Raw genomic sequence first — 11,252 nt, forward strand, 5'->3', positions numbered from 1 at the left:
TGTTGATTTGATATTTTTCTTGGAATTAAATTCATGATGGAATCATTATCTGCAAATATTTATTAAATAAATTTAAATTGAGGAGTTAATATAATTATCAAGAATTTGGATTAATGAAGGTGTTGCCCTATACTGAGTATTTTTTACTGCTGTTGATTGTTTTGAGATTTTATATACGTTGTGTGGAGCCTTGGGCTATTTGTTGAGAAATTTATTGATTCTGCTACATATTTGGAATTTGGTTATGGTCAGTGGCTAATTGTGATATGAATTGTTGTATTGTGTTGTGGTTTAAACACTCTCCTTGATGTTATTTATGCTTTCTACCTTGCTTGTTAATGATATACATGTGCTTGGTAAGGAAGAGTGTAAAGCACGAAGGGTGATGTCGTGCCATTTGAGAGTGTAAAGCACGAATGGTGATGTCGTGCCATTTGAGAGTGTAAAGCACGAAGGGTGATGCCGTGCCATTTGAATAATATTATCATGTGGGGGAGAGTGTAAAGCACGAAGGGTGATGTCGTGCCATTAGAGAGTGTAAAGCACGACGGGTGATGCCGTGCCATTGAGAGTGTAAAAGCACGAAGGGTGATGCCGTGCCATTTTATTTATATTATCAGGTGAGGATGAGAGTAAAAAATGAAGGGTGATGTCGTGCTATTATTTTTATATTATCATATATTCATGGCACGAAGGGTGTTTTCATGCAGGCGGGGATGAGAGACATACATTATATTGTGATATCATTTTGTTGTGTATACATTCATGCCTTTATCTTGAGATATTATTGTGCACCTACATTTTCTATGTGACTTGTAGTCGTGGTTGCTTCCTGTGTGCCTCCCCCTTTATTTCTTTTATTGTTATTGGCATTTTCCCCACTTAGTTGATACTGTTATATGTAAGCACGGTGAGAAAGAGATAAATACACGAAGGGTGTTGCCGTGCCAATTGATTTGATCTACATATATATACATTAGGTGAGAATGAGACAAGTGCACGAAGGTATAACCGTGCCATTTGATGTGATATATTGAATATATTTCTCACACCAGGAAAGTTAAATGAGGTGTCACATGGTGACTTTTACTTGAAATAATTATATTCGAAAGATATTTATTTGAAAGAGATTTACTTGAAAGAATTATATTGGAAAGAAATTTATTTGAAAGAATTATCTTTGAAAGAGATTTATTTGAAAGAATTATATTTGAAGATATTTATTTGAAGGAATTATATTTGAAAGAGATTTATTCGAAATAATTATATTTGAAATATATTTATTTGAAGGAATTATATTTGAAAGAGATTTATTTGAAAGAATTATATTTGAAGATATTTAATTGAAGGAATTATATTTGAAAGAATTATATTTGAAAGATATTTATTTGAAGGGAGTATATTCGAAATATATTTATTGGAAAGTATTATACCCTGAAGATTATTATTTGAAAAGCATATGGGCGAAAGATTTATATTTGAAGGACTTGATTAATTCGTTGTACTTGTACTCATTATTTGTTGAACAATATTAATGGTGTTCTTGTTTCCCTATTGTGTATATCACTGGTTGATTAGTGTTGTCATCATTGTTATTTGTTTCCTATTTGTCACGACCCAATTTCACCTATAGGTCGTGATGGCGCCCAACACTACAACTAGGCAAGCCAACAAGTAATTTAAACTCATAATCAATTCTTTCAAAATTAACCGAGTAATTAAACTCTTCTTACTTGCAGGAACTTAGTAAATTAAAACAACCAAGAACAAAATTCAATTTCCAAACATTTTTCTAGTATGTGTGCCAAAACCTGATATCACAAGTGTATGAGCATCTAGTAGATTATACAAAAATTATAAAGACTGTCTGAAATGAAATAGACAGAATAAAACTCCTAGAAGAGGCACTAGTTGCTGCAAAACGGCTCAGAAAGCAACTCACCACTATGCCTCTGGATAACACGGGTGAACACTGATAGGTCCAACAATAGCACCTATCTCAGGTCCTGCACAAAAAGTGCAGCAAGTATAGCATGAGTACGTAAACAATGTGTACCCAGTAAGAATCAAGCCTAATATCGAAGAGGTAGAGACGAGATGACCGACTTTGACACTCACTATGGGTCAATAATAATAATCGAAATAAAACTAGAATATCTAAATCAACATGATTCACAGAGTTAACAATAATTTATTTAACCAGCAGAAATAATTAAATTCCTTCAAATGCAACAATTTCCAAACTATTAATTAAATTCACAAGCTGCAATTGAAATTCCAAGGTATCGTATAATTATTATTATTATTAGGCACGATTTCTGCCGAGGTCGTACGACCCGATCCAGAGTATCGTGTACACTGCCGAGGGACGTGCGGCACGATCCATAGATGCATCTATCCTGCCGAGGCATTTGGCCCACTCCACAAGAAAGGAGGACATTTTCTTATGTACCTCCGGAAGGAGAGTATATTTATTAGAGGTTAATTCGAAAGGATGAACAAATTCTTTTAACAATTAAATTAATTCAAACTGAAAATTAAGTATATATGAGATTTCCATCTTAATATATTACCCTAACAACTCACAATATATTTCAAATAATTAAATTAAATAAAGGATACAATTTACACACATAATTCATGCTTTGAGTCCTAAACTACGAGGACTTTAGCATAGATAATAGCTACGTACGGACTCTTGTCACCTCGTGCGTACGTAGCCCCCCCTCTCCCACAATTAACAATAATTATCAATTTAATCACCTATGGGGTAAATTCCCTCTCACAAGATTAGACAAGAGACTTACCTGGTCTCAAAGTCCGCTTTCCGGTTAAAAATGTCGCGTAAAAACCTCAATTCGGTGCCGAAAAATCCGAAACTATCCAAAAGTCATATTAACATAATTAATACATGTTCAATAATTCAAAATTCATCTATTAAATAAATTACCCTATCCAAAATGGTAAAATTCCTAAAATTCACCCCAGGCTCACGTGCCCGAATTTCGGAAATATTCGGATGAAAACGTTACCCATAATCTTGAACTCAGATATATAATTTCTATCCAATTCCATAATCATTTTCGTGGTTAAAATCTCATTTTTATAAAAATCTAGGGTTTTCATCTAAACCTTTGATTTCTAAGTTATAATCTACCCATAATCTATGTATTTAACTCAAAGTATATAGAATTAACTTACCTCCAAGTTGTTAGTTGAACTCCCCTCTCAAAAGCTCTGAAATCTCCCGAAAATGGAGGAAAGATGGGCTCAAAATGTCTGAGCCCTGATTTTAAACCATTCTGCCAAGCAGTGGTTTCGCACCTGCGGCTTCCGCATCCGTGGAAAAGCCTCGTAGGTGCGAGTTTCACTCGACTGCCCCCCTCTTGCACCTGCGCGTTCGCAGGTGCGGCAAAATTCTGCATCTGCTGCGATGACTTCCCCTTCCCTTTTCCGCTTCTGTGCACGAAATTTGCATCTGCGAGGGTCGCACATGCAGCTGTCCAAGCGCAGGTGCGAACGTACCAGAAGCAGGAGGCTTCAGCTCTTCTTCAAAATTCTAAAATTGGTCTGTGCCTCATCCGGTTAACACTCGGGGCCCCGCCCGAACATACCAACAAGTTTGAAATCATAAAACGAAATCTCTCAAACTCTCAAAACGTGTAAAACAACATCAAATCTAAGAATCATACCCGAAACCAAATTGATTCAACTTAGAAATTTCAAATTCTTCAAACTTACTCCGAACGCGCCGAAATATAATTATACTACTCGGAATGACACCAAATTTTGCGTGTAAGTCTTAAATCACCATACAGAACTATTCCCAAGCTCAAAATTTCAATCGGACCTCGATTACTCCAAAACCTATTCCAAATCAAATTTAAAGAACTTTAAACCTTCAAATAGTTGATTTTCACTATTATGCGCTAAACGCTCCCGGGTTATCCAAAACCCGATTCGAACGTACGCCCAAGTCCGAAATCATCATACGAACTTATTGGAACCGTCAAATCCTAATTTTGAGGTTTTTTGCTCAAAATGTTGACCGAAGTCAAACTTGGCCTTTTAAAACCAAACTAAGGAACATATTATTCCGATTTCAACCCGATCACTTCCAAATTCTGAACCAACCATCCACGCAAGTCATAAATTAGCACATTCGGGAAGTTTTATTTAGGGTAACGGGATTCTAAAAGTTAAATGACCGGTTGGGTCATTACATTCTCCACCTCTTAAACAAACGTTTGTCCTTGAACGGGTTTAGAATTGTACCCGGAGGGCTGAATAAGTGTGGATATCTGCTCTGCATGTTTTCCTCGGCCTTCCAAGTCGCTTCCTCAACTGGTTGGCCCCTTCACTAGACCTTTACTGCAGAAATCCTCTTGGACCTCAACTGGCGAACCTGTTTATCAACAATGACAATTGGTTCTTCTTCATAGCCCAAACTATTATCTAGTTGAATTGTGTTGAAATCTAACACATGTGATAGGTCAACATGATACTTCCATAGCATAGATATATGGAAAACCGGATGAACTCCTGATAGGCTGAGAGGCAATGCAAGCTCATAAGCAACCTCCCCAACTCGTCTCAACACCTCAAATTGGCCTACAAACCTTGGGCTCAATTTCCCCTTTTCCCAAATCTCATGATTCCCTTCATCGGCGAAACTTTCAAGAGAACTCTTTCACCCATCATAAATGATAAATCATGCACTTTCTGATCTGCGTAACTCTTCTGTCTAGACTGCGCTGTTCGAAGTCGTTCCTGAATCAACTTTACCTTTTCTAAGGCATCCTTCACCAAATCAGTACCATATAATTTAGCCTCATCGGGCTCAAACCATATGATGGGCGAACGTCATCGCCGACTATATAAAGCCTTAAATGGAGCCATCTCGATGCTGGATTGGTAACTGTTATTATAAGCAAACTCGGCCAAAGGCAAGAAACGATCCCACTTACCTCCAAAGTCAATCACACAGGCCCTGAGCATATCCTCCAAAATCTGAATTGTCCGCTCTGACTGCCCGTCGGTTTGCATATGAAAGGCTGTGCTGAGCTCTACACAGGTCCCTAATTCACTCTGTACTGCTCTCCAGAAATGTGAAGTAAACTGAGGGCCTCTATATGATATGATAGAAATTGGCACACCGTGCAACCGAACTATCTCCCGAATATAAATCTGGGCCAACCTCTCTGAAGTATATGTAGTCACAACAGGAATAAAGTGTGCTGACTTGGTCAATCTGTCGACAATGACCCAAACTGCATCAAACTTCCGCAAGGTCCACGGCAACCCAACTACAAAGTCCATAGTGATGTGTTCCCATTTCCACTCTTGTATAGTCATCTGCTGAAGTAGGCCACCTGGCCTCTGGTGCTCATATTTAACTTGCTGGCAATTTAGACACCTAGCTACATACTCAACTATGTCCTTTTTCATTCGTCGCCACCAATAATGCTGCCTCAGGTCACGATACATCTTCGTAGCACCTGGATGAATAGAATACCGAGAACTGTGTGCTTCCTCTAGGATGTTTTTCCTCAGTCCATCCACATTAGGAACACAGATGATCCTGGAGTCGCAGAACACCATCCTCTCCAATAGTAACTTCCTTGGCACCACCCCGTAGTATCGTCTCTCGATGAACCATTAGTGTGGATCATCATACTGGTAAGCATTGATCTGCTCAAATAGTGAAGACTGAGCTACAACACATGCAAGAACTCAGCTGGGCTCTGAAATGTCCAACCTCACAAGTCGGTTAGCCAAGGATTGAATATCCAAAGCTAATGGTCTCTCCTCTGCTGAAATGAAAGCCAAACTACCCATACTCTCCGCCTTTCCACTCAAGGCGTCTGCAACCACATTTGCTTTGCCCGAATGATATAGGATAGTAATATCATAATATTTCAGTAACTACAACCATATGCGCTGCCTCAAATTTAGGTCCCTCTGCTTGAACAAACGCTGCAAACTACGATAATTAGTGTAAACTTCACAAGATATCCCATAAAGATAATGCCTCCAAATCTTAAGAGCGTGAACAATCGCAGCTAACTCTAAATCATGTACCGGATAATTCTTCTCATGAGGCTTCAGCTGACGTGAAGCATATGCAATAACTCGCCCTTCCTGCATCAATACAGAACCTAAGCCATTGCATGAAGCGTCACAATACACTGTATACATCCCCAAACCAGAAGGCAACACTAACACTGGTGTTGTAGTCAATACTGTCTTAAGCTTCTGAAAGCTCGCCTCACAATCATCGGACCATCGGAATGGAGCACTCTTCTGGGTTAATATGGTCAAAGGTGCTACAATAGATGAAAAAGCCTCCACGAACCGACGATAATAACCTGCTAAACCCTGAAAACTCCTGATCTCAGTCGCCGAAGTGGGACGATGCCAATTCTGAACTGCCTCAATCCTTTTGGGATCAACCTTAATGCCCTCGCCCGATACAATATGCCCCAAAAATGCTACAGACTCTAGCCAAAACTCATATTTAGAGAACTTAGCATATAACTTTTGTTCCTGCAACGTCTGAAGCACCACTCTCATATGCTGCTCGTGCTCCTCCTTACTGTGCGAGTAGATCAAGATGTCATCAATGAAGACAATGACAAACGAATCAATATATGGACTGGATACCCTGTTCATCAAATCAATAAACGTTGTTGGGGCGTTAGTCAAACCGAAGGACATCACCAGAAACTCATAATGACCATATCTAGTCCGAAAAGCAGTCTTCGGGACATCCGAATCCCGAATCTTCAATTGATGGTACCCCGACCTCAAGTCGATCTTAGAGAATACCCTAGCACCCTAAAACTGGTCAAATAGATCATCAATATGTGGCAACGGGTACTTGTTCTTAATAGTGACTTTGTTCAATTGACGATAATCAATACACATTCGCATCGTTCCATCTTTCTTCTTCACAAATAACACTGGTGCACCCCAAGGCGATACACTTTGTCTGACGTACCCTTTGGCTTGTAATTCCTCAAGTTGTTCTTTCAATTCTTTCAATTCTTTTAGAGCCATGCGATATGGTGGGATAGTTATAGGCTGGGTATCTGGAGCCAAATCAATATAGAAATCAATATCACGATCAGGTGGCATGCTTAGAAGATATGAAGGAAATACATCGGAGAACTCCCGAACTACATGCACTGAATCAATAGTCAGAGTTTCTGCAGTAGTATTCCGAACATAGGCTAGATAAGCTAAACAACCCTTCTCAACCATGTGTTGAGCCATCATAAAAAAAATAACCCGATTAAATGCACTAACATACGAACCTTTCCACTCTAACTTAGGAAATTCTGGAATAGCCAAGGTAACAGTCTTGGCATGGCAATCTAGGATGGCATGATATGGAGATAACCAGTCCATGCCCAGGATAATTTCAAAATCGATCATCTCAAGCAATAGGATATCTGTTGTAGTTTCATAACCACAGAATGTAATAATACAGGACCGGTAGATCCGATTCACAACAACAGAATCGCCCACATGAGTGGACACATAAACGAGAGTACTTAAGGAATCACGGGAAACACCCAAGAAATGAGCAAATAGAGATGACACATAGGAATATATAGATCCTGGATAAAATAATATGGAGGCATCTTTGCCGCAAACAGAAACAATACTTGTAACCACGGCATCTGAGGCCTCTGCAACTGGTCTGGCCGGAAAAGCATAAAATCGAGATGGAGCGCCAACTGGCTGGCCTCCGCCTGGCTAACCTCCATCTCTAGGATGACCCCTACCCACCTGTCCTCCACCTTTTGGTGGTCGGATGACTGGTGGAGCAACAAGTGCGGTAATCATAGGTTGCTGACCCTGCTGCACTGGTCTACCTCGAAGTCTGGGGCAGAATCTCCGTATGTGACTAGGATCCACACACTCGTAACAACTCTTAGGTAGAATGGGATGTTGACTAAGAATCTAGCCTTGGTGACCTGAATACCTACTGGAAGGACCCTGAATAGCTGGTGGGCGATAATAACTCTCTGGTATAGTACTGAAATAAGGTCGCACTAGAGCACCCCAAGGAGGCAGTGGTGCTGGATATGGGGGCCTGCTGGACTGCCCTCTCATGAACTGACCTCTACCCCCAGACGGAGCACCTCTGAACTCTCCAGAATATCTAAACCGCTTATTTTTCATAACCTGCTCTCGGCTCCGCTGACGCACACCCTCAATCCTCCGGGCTATCTCCATGACTAGCTCATAAGAAGTACATATCTCAACCTCTCGAGCCATAGTAGCCTGAATGCCAGTATGTAAACCCGCAACAAACCTCCGCACTCTCTCCGCCTCAGTAGGGAGTATCATAAGTGCATGGCAAGATAACTCAGAGAACCTCACCTCATAATCGGTCACTGACATCTGACCCTGCTGGAGCTGCTCAAACTGAAACCATAACTCTTCCCTCTGGGAGGGTGGAATATACCTATCGAGAAAGATATGAGTGAACCTGTCCCAAGTCATTGGAGGAGAATCTGCTAGTCTGCCAAGAAGATAAGACTTCAACCATCTACGATCTCTACCCTCTAGTTGAAAAGTAGCAAAGTCAACCCCATGAGACTCCAATATCCTCATGTTGTATAGTCTATCCTTGCACCGATCAATGAAATCCTGGGGATCCTCATATCGCTCACCCCCAAGACAAGAGGATATAGTCTAGTCCATTTGTCCAATAGTTTCTACGGATCAGCGGCTGCAGCTGGCTTGGGCTCAGGTGTAGCTGTTTCCACTGGTTGGGCTCCACCCACTGGTAGTGCACCCTGGGTCTGGTATACAACAACTTCTTGCCCATGAGCCTGCGTGGTAGGGGTCTGTGCTCCCCCGCCCGCCTGAGATGTGGCTGGGTATGTCGGAAATAAACCGACCTGAGTCATAATGTCCATGAACCGCATCATACGACCCATGACATCCTGAAATCACGGTGCAGATGTGAAATCCACCGGAGCTGGCTCTGCCACAGGCACCTTACCCCATTCCTCAATAATGGGATTCTCTGTTGGACCCACTGGTGGCATAACTGGAACAGTCCTGGGACGTCCTCGCCCCCTACCATGGGCTGGAGCCCTCCCTCGGCCGCTAGCAACTGGGGAAGTAGCTCTTCCCTGGCCTGGAACCTCCTTATAGCGCGTTCTCACCATCTGTGAGAGAATAAGAGAAAGATATTTAGTACTACATCAATTGCATGATGTAATATGAAGAAAGGTAGTTTCCTAACACTCTATAGCCTCTCGAAGATAAGTACATACCTCTCCATACTGATCCGCAAAACTCTATTAGGTCTGCTCATAACTTGTGAGACCAACGTGAATCTATTGCTCTGATACCATGTTGTCACGACCCAATTTCACCTATAGGTCGTGATGGCGCCCAACACTACAGCTAGGCAAGCCAACTAGTAATTTAAACCCATAATCAATTCTTTCAAAATTAACTGAGTAATTAAACTCTTCTCACTTGCAAGAATTTAGTAAATTAAAACAACCAAGAACAAAATTCAATTTCCAAACATTTTTCTAGTGTATGTGCCAAGACCTGGTGTCACAAGTGTATAAGCATCTAGTAGATTATACAAAAATTATAAAGACTGTCTGAAACGAAATAGACAGAATAAAACTCCAAGAAGAGGCACCAGTTGCTGCATAACGACTTAGAAAACAGCTCACCACTATGCCTTTGGATAATGCGAGTGCGCACCGATAGGTCCAACAATAGCACTTGTCTCACGTTCTGCACAAAAACTGCAGCAAATATAGCACGAGTACGTAAACAACGTGTACCCAGTAAGTATCAAGCCTAATATCGAAGAGGTAGAGACGAGTTGGCCGACTTTGACACTCACTATGGATCAATAATAATATTCGAAATAAAACTAGAATATCTAAATCAACATGATTCACAGAGTTAACAATAATTTATTTAATCGGAAGAAATAATTAAATTCTTTCAAATGCAATAATTTTCAAACTATTAATTAAATTCACAAGCAGCAATTGAAATGCTAAGGTATCGTATAATTATTATTATTATTAGGCACGATTTTTGCCGAGGTCGTACGGCCCGATCCAAAGTGTCGTGTACATTGTCGAGGGACATGTGGCGCGATCCATAGATGCATCTATCCTGCTGAGGCATTCGGCCCGCTCCACAAGAAAGGAGGACATTTTCTTATGTACCTCCGGAAGGAGAGTATATTTATTAGAGGTTAATTCGAAAGGATGAACAAATTCTTTTAACAATTAAATTAATTAAAATAGAAAATTAAGTATATATGAGATTTCCATCTTAATATAGTTCCCTAACAACTCATAATATATTTCAAATAATTAAATTTAAAAAGGATACAATTTACACACATAATTCATGCTTTGAGTCCTAAACTGCCCGAACTTTAGCATAGATAGTAGCTACGTACAGACTCTCTTCACCTCGTGCGTACGTAGCCCCCCACAATTAACAACAATTATCAATTTAATCACCTATGAGGTAAATTCCCCCTCACAAGATTAGACAAGAGATTTACCTTATCTCAAAGTTCACTTTTTGTTTAAAAAGGCCGCGTAAAAACCTCAATTCGGTGCCAAAAAATTCGAAACTATCCACAATTAATACATGTTCAATAATTCAAAATTCATCTATTAAATAAATTACCCTATCCAAAATGGCAAAATTCCTAAAATTCGACTCGGGCCTACGTGCCTGGATTCCGGAAATTTTTGGATGAAAACGTTACCCATAATATCAAGAACTCAAATATATAATTTCTATTCAATTCCATAACCATTTTCATGGTTAAAATATCATTTTTATAAAAATCTAGGATTTTCATCTAAACCTTTGATTTCTAAGATTTACAAGTTATAATCGACCCATAATCTATGTATTTAACTCAAAGTATGTAGAATTAACTTACCTCCAAGTTGTTAGTTGAACTCCCCTCTCAAAAGCTCTGAAATCTCCCGAAAATAGAGGAAAAATGGGCTCAAAATGTCTGAGCCCCGATTTTTAACCATTCTACGAAGTAGTGGTTTCGCACCTGCGGAAGGTGTACCACACCTCCGACTTCCGCACCTGCAAAAAGGCCTCACAGGTGCGAGTTTCACTCGATTGCCCCCCCTCTCGCATCTGCGCGCACTGTCTCGCACCTGCGCATTCGCAGGTGCGCCAAAATTCCGCATCTGCGGCGATGGCTTCGCCTTTCATTT

This window comes from Nicotiana tomentosiformis, chromosome 6 (genome assembly GCF_000390325.3).
Source record: "Nicotiana tomentosiformis chromosome 6, ASM39032v3, whole genome shotgun sequence".
Taxonomy (NCBI): domain Eukaryota; kingdom Viridiplantae; phylum Streptophyta; class Magnoliopsida; order Solanales; family Solanaceae; genus Nicotiana; species Nicotiana tomentosiformis.